Below are 11,290 nucleotides of genomic sequence, written 5' to 3'. Positions count from 1 at the left end.
AGTGCCCCTTCCAGCGACCCACCTGGGCGAGTGCTTAAGACGCCAGAGCCCCTGTGACAGGACAATGCCACTCCACGCCCTTTGCATATAGCCCCGTGCCCCCGCATGTCACCTGTGTTGTGTCATCACAATTTCTAACTCAGCCCTCCCGGATCAAGGGCGTGGTTCATCCCTCAGTGTGCATTCTGGCTACCATCCTCAGGTTCCCGAGTCGATGACCAGGGACCTGTGTGAGAAAGCTTGGCACTCTGGAATTCGATCTCTTTTGGTCTAACAAAGCCACTCGGCTTAAATGCAGACTCCATCTGTTCTGCCAAGCCTTTGCGGATGATAGGGAAGGAAGAGCAATAGCAGTTCTAGACTACACTGATTGCAGTTAAGTGTCGCTTTTGTTCTTGTAGCACGTGCTTCCCAGAGCAGCACTGGGCTTTTTGAAAAATCAAAACAAAAGGAGCCACAAGGTCACTGTTCCTCTGACCTGGATAGATCAGACCTACAGCAGAGGCACAAAGGAAATTGGTCTGACCATCGCTGTCTTAGAATGACTGGCCCCTTTTCCTGCAAGAAGAGGAAAAATAAACAAAATGTTCATGGTTCCCAGACCCCTCCTCCCATCCTGTGTCCTCAGGTGGTGGTCACTGAACCAAGTCACCTGCTTTAAGATCCTGACTAAACATAGGAATGGTCTATATTTCCCCAAACCAAGAAACAAATGTCACCAACTCTCCCGAAACAACAGTCTTATTTTTGGAAGACCACCATGTCTAGTTAGTCACTAGGGATGTGCCAGAGATAAAATACAATTAATAGGTGTCTGGGACAGTGAAAACTGGATGATACAAGCAGCAGACACACCGCACAAAGCAAACAACTGGCAATGCACTGTTGCCTGAAATATGCTTATTGCAGCATTTTCTCCAACAATCGCCCTTGTGTGAGGTCGGCTTCCCCCCCACACACCCAGTTCTAAGTGGTTTACACTTAGCCTATGAACAGGACCGGGAATAATTCAAATTCTGAGCCCTGAAAGGCTTCTGCCTCTCAAACCAAACTTAGTTTCACAATGGCCAGGTGCTTCCATCTGTCATTTTTCTGAGTGGAATCTTAGAAAAGTTGGAGAGGGTCAGGGATGAGCACCGGCTGAAATGCGACAGATAGGCAGGCAACACAAATGAGCAAGGAACCCAAGACCAAGAAGTCTTTACCCCCTGAACCAGCTTTTTATCTTGAAGTCTTTGTACTGGAAATTTAAGAGAAAGATCCCACCCATTGGATGCATATATATAAGTACAAGAAATTGCCACACAAAAATCTCACATTTCTGACTGTTAATGTTGTGACAGAAAAAAGAAATAAATCTTTCAAAACACTGATTATTTTAAAGCACTTACACTGCTCCCCCCCACCACCTTTTCTTCTTCTTAGAGCAGATGTCTATTTCCATGGAAACCACAGCTAGGAACGTAGATGTTAGAACTCGTGTCGATTTTTAATCTTTTTTAGCGATGCCACTTGGCTTCTGGGTTTATTGTGAGATGCCCAGGCCTACCAGTCTGTGACAAGAATGCTCTGAGCTACTCATGGCTGTTTGAGAACTGAGGGGGGTAGGCTAAGGTTTCCCCTAGAATGATCCTATGAATAAAAAGGCTCTTGTGAGGTGGGATGACTCCGCTCTTTAGGGTGGGGCTGCCTTTCTGAGAGCCAGACCACAGCTAATTATTGTCAACTCTTGTGGCTGTTCTTATATGGGCCCTGGAAAAGGAAGGGCTTTCAAATATCAGGAGAGAAAGCAGCTTTGCCACTTCACTTTGGAAAGGGGCAGAATCTCTCGAAAGCTTCCTAAAACTAACTTCAGGATCTACTCCCTCTTGAAGTGGCAGCAAGGAGTTAACATTCACACTTTGGAACTGTCTGTCTTTGCCCATGAGAATTATTTTTGCCTCTGCTCAGATGGTTTGGTTGGATTGTTGTAAAGCTGCCTGTGACTACGGATAGAGATATGGCAGTGATCCAGTTTATTTGATCTGTGTAGACAGCTAAAGGAGAGCACTTCAGGCTTCAAAGTCTAGAAGGAATGTCTACACTGATCAAACGGCCTGCCGGGTTGTTGTCAGATCCCTGCCACTGCCAGAGAGCCCAGGGCAGCCTTTGTTCATTGTTGGGCCTGAGGCTGCAGGGCTTGTCTCCCACATGGCTGCTTGCAGGGCCTGTCCTTAGCCAAAGAGTATCCTGGGAGAGGTTTTCTTGTTGTCCCCAGCCTCTCTGTTCCCTTTGTCCCCTAATCCTCAGGCACTGTGCTTTAATATTCCTATTCAAAACCTGTCTGTGACTCGCTATTTTATAGGTCTGTCTCCCTCACTAGTCCATTAGGTCCTGGAGGGCAGGGTAGTATATTTGTCTTGGTATCCCTAGTGCTCAGCACTGGGCCTGGCCCAGGATGGTGGCACCTGGATGTTTGCAGAGAACTGTAGGCGAAAACAACCTTTCTCATCCTCAGCTTCCTCCACTATAACATTAGATACCTGCACTATATGGGAGTGGTGAAGATTAAATAAGATAGTATACATAAAAATGCTTAGCACAATGCTTTAAGTACTGAGCATTTGTTAATTATCATTGCTAGAGAAGTTTCTTGATATGCTATAGGTTATTGAATGAATGAATGACTGTTAGACTTTTACCCTTTAGTGGGAATTGTAATCACTGGGTTAACCCTTCCCATGGTATTTTTAAGAATTCAATTAACTTGACATTTTGAATGGGTTGAAAAATAAAGTATAATAAGTTCTCCTCCCTTCTCTATCTCTATCTGCCAAGTTCTCTACCAAACCCTCCTCTACCATAATCACTGTTACCAGTTTCCTGTGTATCCTAGAGTTTCTTCAAGTGTACACAAGCAAATCTGTAGCTATGCATTCTCATTCCCCCCTTTTTTATACAAATGGTAGCCTCCTGAATTGTTCTATGCTTAGCGGTTTTCACTTAACGTTACATGTCAGCGATCTTTTCCCTGTTCATATATTGAACATTTCATGATTGGTGTCTACAGTATGAATATTCCAAGATGTAGTATATTCCATTGCTCTACCCTGGCTCTTACGTTATTCACAAGTATTTGCTATTTCAAACAGTGCTGTAGTGAATGACCTAGTTCACGTGACATTTCCCATGTGGGTGAGTATATCTGCAAGATATGTTCCTAGAAGTGGTATTTCAGGGTCAGAGGGCAAACACATTTATAATTTGGATAATGCCAAATTGCCTTCCACAGGAGTTGTACCAATTCAACGCTTGCCATGTGGCATTTTAATTCATTAACTCAATTCATTCAAAAATGGTTGGAAAGTCTTTGTCCCTAGAAATTGCAGGCATTAGAAAAAAGAAGAGGAAGGACTAGAAATCCCAAGAAAAGCATGACTGTCAATTCTATCTATATTAATAACTCCTATAAATACTTCACAAGCAGCAGCTGATGTCAGAACAGCTCCGGGGCCTGCACTATATAGCACATGCCTCAGTCAGTCATGTGGTAGAAGTATATGCAGGTGTCACTGTGAGATTGGAAGCTTCCTGAAGGCAGAGTCTTTTTCATTCCTGTATCCCCCTCCTCTCCCATCATGTCTGACACAGAACCTGGTGTATATCTTATTTACTTAATCCTAAAATGTATTACTTTCCCTACATTTTTGTATCTTTGAAATCAGTTGGTCCTTGTAGTCAATAAATAGCATGGCATAATTATCAACAGTATTTTTTCTTAGCAGTACATAAAATAATGGTATGTGAGTGGAAGAGGGCCCAGAGGCCACCGCCCATGGCCAGTCTTCACGCTCTATCTTCTTTTGTCTTTGTTTTTGTTTTGAGTTGGAGTCTCACTCTGTTGCCCAGGCTGGAGTGCAGTGGCACACTCACGGCGTCGACCTGCTGGGCTCTGACGATCCTTTTGCCTCAGTCTTCCAAGTAGCTGGAACTACAGGTGTGCGCTACCACATCTGGCTTATTTTTTATTTATTGTAGAGATGAGAGCTTACTAAATTGCCCCAGGCTGGTCTCAAACCCACGGGCTCAGGCAATCCACTCACCTCGGCCCCCCAAAGTGCTGGAATTACAGACCATGCTCTATCTTCTAACCTTCATTCCTCTGGTCAAAGTCTATATCATCTTCTAATGATTCCTTTAATGGAGATGACTTCTCATCTTCTTCTTGGCCTCCGATCTCTTCCAAATGCTGAAATCACATTTCCAACTGCCTAACGGACTTCTCCTGGTGGATGCCCCATAAGGCCCTCAAACTCCATATGACACATATTGAACTAACATCTTCCCACTGGTCATTTCTGGATTTCCCCTTCAGCTGATGGCTTTGCTAGATTCATGCCCTCCAGGTTTATTTTTACTTATATTTCTTTTTAAGAGATGGAGTGTTGCTCTGTTGTCCTGGCTGGAGTACAGTGGTGCAATCATAGCTCATTGCATTCCTCAAACTCCTGGGCCCAAGAGATCCTTCCACTGGAGCCTCCCAAGTCAAGTCACTGGGATGACAGATGTGAGCTACCAGGCCTTCCTATGCCCTCTTTTAAAACCTCACTCAGATCTTTCTTGCTCCAAGCCTCCAATGATAGAAATTGAGCTTTTTTCTTTTGTAGAATGAAATCTTTTAAATGATAGTAGCTAACATAGAATAGCTAACACATGGCAGGCACTGGTTTAAACACTCCATGTGTATAACTCATCTAATTCTTTTTTTTTTTTTGAGTTGGAGTCTCACTCTGTCGCCCAGACTGTAGTACAGTGGCCGTTCCCGGCCACTGCAGCCTCGACCCGCTGGGCTCCGGCAATCCTTCCACTTCAGTCTTCCAAGTAGCTGGAATTACAAGCATGCGCTACCACGCCTAGCCGATTTTTTGATTTATTGTAGAGAAGAGGTCTCGCCGCCCAGACGGGTCTCGAACCCACAGGCTCAGGCAATCCACTCACCTCAGCCTCCCAAAGGCGCGGGATTACAGGCTGAGCCACCGAGCTCAATTTCATGAGATATTATTAGCCTACTTGTAAAGATAAGGAAACAAAGATGACCAACTGCCTTGGTTTACCTGGAACAGAAGGGTTTTTCCAGGATGTGGAACTTTCAGTGCTAAAACAGGGAAAGTCCTTAGGATGAGTTGGTCATCCTAAAGGAAAATGAGACACAGAGAGACAGACAGTACCTTCCTTAGACATGTCAAAACAGGGTCTTTGTCCTAGGCCCCACACTTTAGAGGGCTGTACCCTGATCCTTCTCCAGCTGTGCCACTCCTCATAGGCAAAGAGTTCCCTGGGGTCAAAGAAATATGCCTACCTGGAGCCTGGACACTCCTAGATCTCTTTCTGGGTACCCAGGACTCTAGAATTCCCTGTCAAAGTGGCCTGAGTCCACTTTCAGCATCTATGTCAGCCCCTTCCCTAGGTCTGTCCTCCCAAAGGCAAAGTTTCTGCCAGTGAGTGCACCCCTCTGCCCAGAGCTGGCTATCTGCAAGAGGCCAGGGGCGTGTGGGCTGGGGAGTGCACACAGGATCCAGGAATGGGAAGAGAAGGGAGCTGGCTCTGCTACGTTCTCATGTGGAACTCCAAAAAATCCAAAAATTCTCAACTCAAAACCTGGCTTTCTAGGTTGTTATGGAGGTATATTTGTCAAGGTAGGAGGATAGAACACATATTTTTAAAAATAGTTTGTTAGCTTTGATTTATAACTCTTAAATACTTAGCCATATGGTATGTGGGCTTCCCTTTTATGCTTCTGCCCTGGGTCTGGCAAACATTAGCAGCAGGCCTGCAGACAGATTAAATCACTTGTTCAACTAGGCCACATAGAAGTGGCAAAGCTTTTGTCGTCTGGTTCTGACTCTATGCTTTTAGCTATCTCTCTAAACTGTTTTATCAGGCTATCTCTACTATTTTATGAATAGGGGAGAAAGACCCAGAGAACTTTAGACATTTACCCAAGGTCATATGGCTAGTTCATGTCATGTCAGAGGGAATTTGAATTCTGTGCTCTATATGATGCTGCAGGCATTATTCAGTTACTATTTGTATGAGCTGGGGCACATGACTTCCCTTGTGGAGCCTGTGTTCCCATCATCTGTGAAACGGGGAAAATGCTTCTACCTCAGAGTTGTTGTCAGGACTAAATGCAAAGTCCCAGCATTGTGCTCATGCATAATCAACCCTCAATAAGTGACAGCTAAGGTATTAATTATCAAGCACAGCTTTGATCATACCATTTCTATTTGAAAACCTTTGACAAATTTAACTTTGGGGTACATCATATAAGAAAAGTAAACATTCTGAAACCTAAAAAAAAAATTTTTTTTTTTTAGTTGGAGTCTCACTCTGTTACCCAAGCAGCCTTAATCAGTTGGGCTCAGGTGATTCTTCCACCTCAGCCTTCCGAGTAGCTGGAACTATAGGCATCTCCCACCACACCTTGTTAATTTTTTGATTTATTGTAGAGATGAGGTCTTGCCAAGTTGTCCAGGCTGGTCTCAAACCCCTGGACTCAGGCAATCCTCTCATCTCCACCTCCCAAAATGCTGGGATTATAGGCGTGAGCCACTACACCCAGCTTTTTAAAAAAATTTGAAAGGACTGGGTACAGCATCTCATTCCTGTAATCCCAGCATACACATTGGGAGGTCAAGGTGGGAAGATCATTCAGGTCAGGAGTTTGAGGTAAGTCTAGGCAACATAGCAAGATTTCATCTCTACCAAAAAATAAAATAAAATAAAATTAGCTGGGTATCTTAGCCTGGACCTATATAGTCCCAGCTACTCAGGAGGTTGAGGTATGAGGATCACTTGAGGCCAGGACTTCGAGGGCAGCCTGGGCAACATAGTGAGACCTCATCTCTACTAAAAAAAAAAAAAAAGTTAGCCAGGCATTTTGGCCTGCCCCATCTCAAAAATAAAAAAAAGAAATGTCACTGGAATAGTGCTTTTTGAATTTGCAAGAGACTGGATTTTAGAGTACATACTCAGATATACTGTCTTAATCTAAGCCCTAAGTGTTGTTTAGTGGCAAAAAAAAAAATCAGTTGAATGATTCAATATTTGCTGAGTGTCTGTTCATGTTCATGGCACTGTAGGGGTAGTAAGACAAAACATACAGAATCCTGCCCTCGAGGAGCTTATTCACTATGAGGGGGACAAACGTATATGGAGAGCTACAATATCAGCATAGTGGTGGGAACAGAGAGATTAGTCAAGACCTTGAAGGTGGGGATAAATTCAATATAGACAGAAGCCAAAGGACTCAAGACCTCATGAGAGTTGGTGCTATAGACTGAATGTTGTGCCCTCTCAAATTCATGTTGACACCTATTCCCCAATGGAATAGTATTTGAAGGTGGGGTCTTGGGGAGGTAATTAGGTCACGAGGCCTCACAAGTGGGATTAATTCCCTTACAATAAGAGGAGGAGGCATGGGATCTCTCTACTCTTGCCATGTGAGGATACAAGAAGAAGAACCCAGGAAAAGAGCTCTCACCAGACACTGGATCTGCTGTTGCCTTGAACTTGGGCCTCCCAGCCTGCAGAACTGTGAGAAACAAATGTTTGTTGTTTAAACCTCCTAGTCTATGGTATTCTATTACAGCAGCTTGAACTAAGACAGTGGGTGTCCGCATAACACTGGGACATATAGGTGTGTGACCTTTCAGGGAAATGGGAATGGTCCAATAAAGCTGAAACTTGGTGGGGACAGTGAGGGGAGTAAGAGAGATGGTAGAGTTTTCAGAGACATAGGAGGACATATGATGAGTAAGGACAACATTCTTCTCTATTTTTTAAATATAATTTTTGTCTTTAATAAAAGCAATACATGTTCTTTTTAAAACATTTGGAAAATCCAGAATCATATAGAGAAGAAAACCAAATTCAATGATTACTTTGCCCTCCAGAGCTACTTTGGTGCATTTTCTTCATTATATTTTGTTCCTAGTTGAATTCATATTGTGCAATTGGGTAGACTTAGTTTTTATTTTCCTTTTTTAATATTTATTTATTTTTTGTTTTTAAGATGTGGGGTACAATTCAGGATTAGGTCCTCATACAGGTGCTTTGTTTGTTTTATTAAGAATAATATTTGCCGGGAACAGTGATTCAAGCCTGTATGCCAGTACTTTAGGAGGCTAAGGTGAACGGATTAATTGAGCCCAGGGGTGAGACCAGCCTGGGCAACAGAACTCAAAAAAATAAATAAATACAAAATAAAATAAAATACTATAAATACCCCAATTGAGAGGCAGAAATTGTCAGATTGGATTAAGAAAACAAGACCAGCCGGTCTCGGTGGCTCGGCCTGTAATCCCAGCACTTTGGGAGGCCAAGGCAAGGAATTGCCTGAGTCCACGGGTTCGAGAACAGTCTGGGCAATTTGGTGAGACCTTGTCTTACAATAAATTAGAAAATTAACCGGGCGTGGTAGCACGCGCTTGTAGTTCCGGCTACTTGGAAGGCTGAGGTGGAAGGATCGCCTGAGCCCAGCAGGTAGGGGCTGCGGTGGCTGTGAGCATGCCGCTGCACTCTAGCCTAGGTGACAGAATGAGACTCCAACTCAAAAAAAAAAGAGGCCGGGCTCGGTAGTTCAGCCTGTAAACCCAGCACTTTGGGAGGCCGAGGTGAGTGGATTGCTTGAGCCCGCAGGTTCGAGACCCACCCAGGCAACTTGGCAAGACCTCATCTCTACAGTAAAAAAAAAATTAGCCGGGCATGGTAGCGCGCGCCTATTGTTCTGACTACTTGGAAGGCTGAGGCGGAAGGATCGCAGGAGCCCAGCTGGTCGAGGCTGCCGTGGCGGGAGCGGCCACTGCACTCCAGTCTGGGCGACAGAGTGAGACCCCCCCATCTCATTAAAAAAAGGGATCTAGTTCGAGACCCGCCTGGGCAACTTGGCGAGACCTCATCTCTACAATAAATCAAAAAATCAGCCGGGCATGGTAGCGCATGCCTGTAATTCCGGCTACTCAGAAGGCTGAGGCAGAAGGATCACCGGAGCCCACCAGGTCGAGGCTGCAGTGACTGGGAGCGGCCAAAGCACTCCAGTCTGGGCGACAGAGTGAGACTCCAACTCAAAAAAAAAGGATCTTAAAGCAGAAAGAGAAACCATTTAGTTCAGCTCCATCCTAATGTAAGAATCTGGATTCAACATTCCTGACTGACAAATCTTTGTCTGGACACCTCTCATAGCAAGAATTTTATTCATGAAGAAGTCCAGGTCCATTCTATTGTTGACTAAGTTCAATGATCACAGAGTTCTTCTGTTCATCTTAATTGTACCTCTATATACCCATTCCTTAGAGATAGAGACTTGATTTGTCACCCAGATTGGAGTACAGTGGCAAGACCATAGCTCACTGCAGCCTCAAACTTCTGGGCTCAAGCAATCCTCCCACTTCAGCCTCCTGAGTAGCTAGGACTACAGGCATGCACCACCACGCCAGGCTAATTTTTTTTTTTTTTTCTTCTTAAGTTGGAGTCTCACTCTGTCGCCCACACTGGAGTGCAGTGGCCGCTCCCGGCCATGGCAGCCTCGACCTAGTGGACTCCGGCGATCCTTCCGCCTCAGCCTTCCAAGTAGCCGGAATTACAGGCACGCGCTACCATGCCTGGCTAATTTTTTGATTTATTCTAGAGATGCGGTCTCACCAAGTTGCCTGGGCGGGTCTCGAACCTGCGGGGTCAGGCAATCCACTCACCTCACCCTCCCAAAGGCACGGGATTACAGGCTGAGCCACTGAGCCAGGCTCTAGTCTCTTTAAAAAAAAAAAAAAAAGGATGTATTTTATTTGTTTTTAAACTTCAATTATGCAATCATTTTGGATTTCCAGAAAGTTGCGAAGATGGTACACAGAGTTCCCATATACCCTTCATCCAGCTTCTTTTATGTTAACATCTTACATAATCATGGTACATTCATCCAAACCAACACATTCACATTGGTACAATACTATAAGCTAAGCGGCTAGCTTTAATTGGATTCCCCATTTTTCCACTGGGTCCTTTTTGTGTTCCAGGATCTAATTCAGGATACCACCCTGCATGTAGCATCTTGTCTCCTTAGTTACTGACATTTCTTTTAATGAGGAAGCCAGGGTGACTACCTTCTGTTGTTTTCTCCAACCAACCTTTTGCAAATAGCCAAAGTTTGAGCAAGATGAATGGTGTGGGACTGGTGAGGTTGCAGCTCTCGCCCTCTACTGGGCTTCTTGGGCTTCTGATGGGTAAACTGACCGTTCCTCCCAGGGGCTAGGAGAATGATTCTCATTTAATTTAATTTATTTATTTATTGAGTTGGAGTCTTACTGTGTCACCCAGGCTGGAGTGCAGTGACACGCTCATGGTCACCACAGTGATGGTCATCACTGCTGGGCTCAGGTGATTTTTCTGCCTCAGCCTTCCAAGTAGCCGGAACTACAGGCATGTGCTATCACACCTGGCTACTTTTTTGATTTCTTGTAGAGATGAAGTCTCACCAAGTTGCCCAGGCTGGTCTCAAACCCGTGGGCTCAGGTAATCCTCTCACCTTGGCCTCCCAAAGTGCTGGGATTGACTCTCATTTTAAATCTAGTCTACTTATTGAAGGGGCTCTTGTGGGCCTACAAATAGGGAGGAATTGCTAGTTTTAATTCATTAAGTGTCTGGGTCATTCCATAGCCCATTTTTCCATGGCCTGGCACGGGAGCATATTCCCAGTCACTCACAAAGCTTCCAAGCAGTTGGCATTTATCAGCAATCTTAGCAATTCAGTGAGAACAGAGGTTACAGCTGTCACAGGAATGCTGCTGAAATCACACCCATTCTGAGGCGGGTGAAAGTCTATACTAAGCAGAATTCAGACCAGGAAAGTGAGGGTGCCAGGGTGTCAATGTCAGTTGGAGGAGGGTAGTTGCTGTGCAAAAGACAGGAGGGGTAGAAAAGTAGATACGCCATTGGAACTTGGGTTGATTTATAGACCTTCAGGGGCTTATTGCTCTTAGACACCAAGACCCCTCCCTTCCAGCTATGCCCCTACTTCAATTAGGATGCAGCACTGTCCCAGAGTGGGTGCAGGCCCCACCACTCTACTGGATTCCTAGGCAGCCTCCCAATTGGTTCTCAGTCTGCCCCTCCACGAGCACTTGGCAGCTCAAATCCTGCAAGGGGCCAGGAGAAGACTGGGGGCAGCAGCACTCTGAAGAGTGCAGGCCCCCCCTAGGTGGGAGGAAGAGGATGTGTTGCTTTTCTGGGGCTGTCTTAACAAAGTGTCACAAACTGG

The sequence above is a fragment of the Carlito syrichta genome, unplaced genomic scaffold (genome assembly GCF_000164805.1).
Source record: "Carlito syrichta isolate Samal-C Ts95f unplaced genomic scaffold, Tarsius_syrichta-2.0.1 Scaffold301864, whole genome shotgun sequence".
Classification (NCBI taxonomy): Eukaryota; Metazoa; Chordata; class Mammalia; order Primates; family Tarsiidae; genus Carlito; species Carlito syrichta.
Note: the sequence above shows the minus strand (reverse complement) of the source record.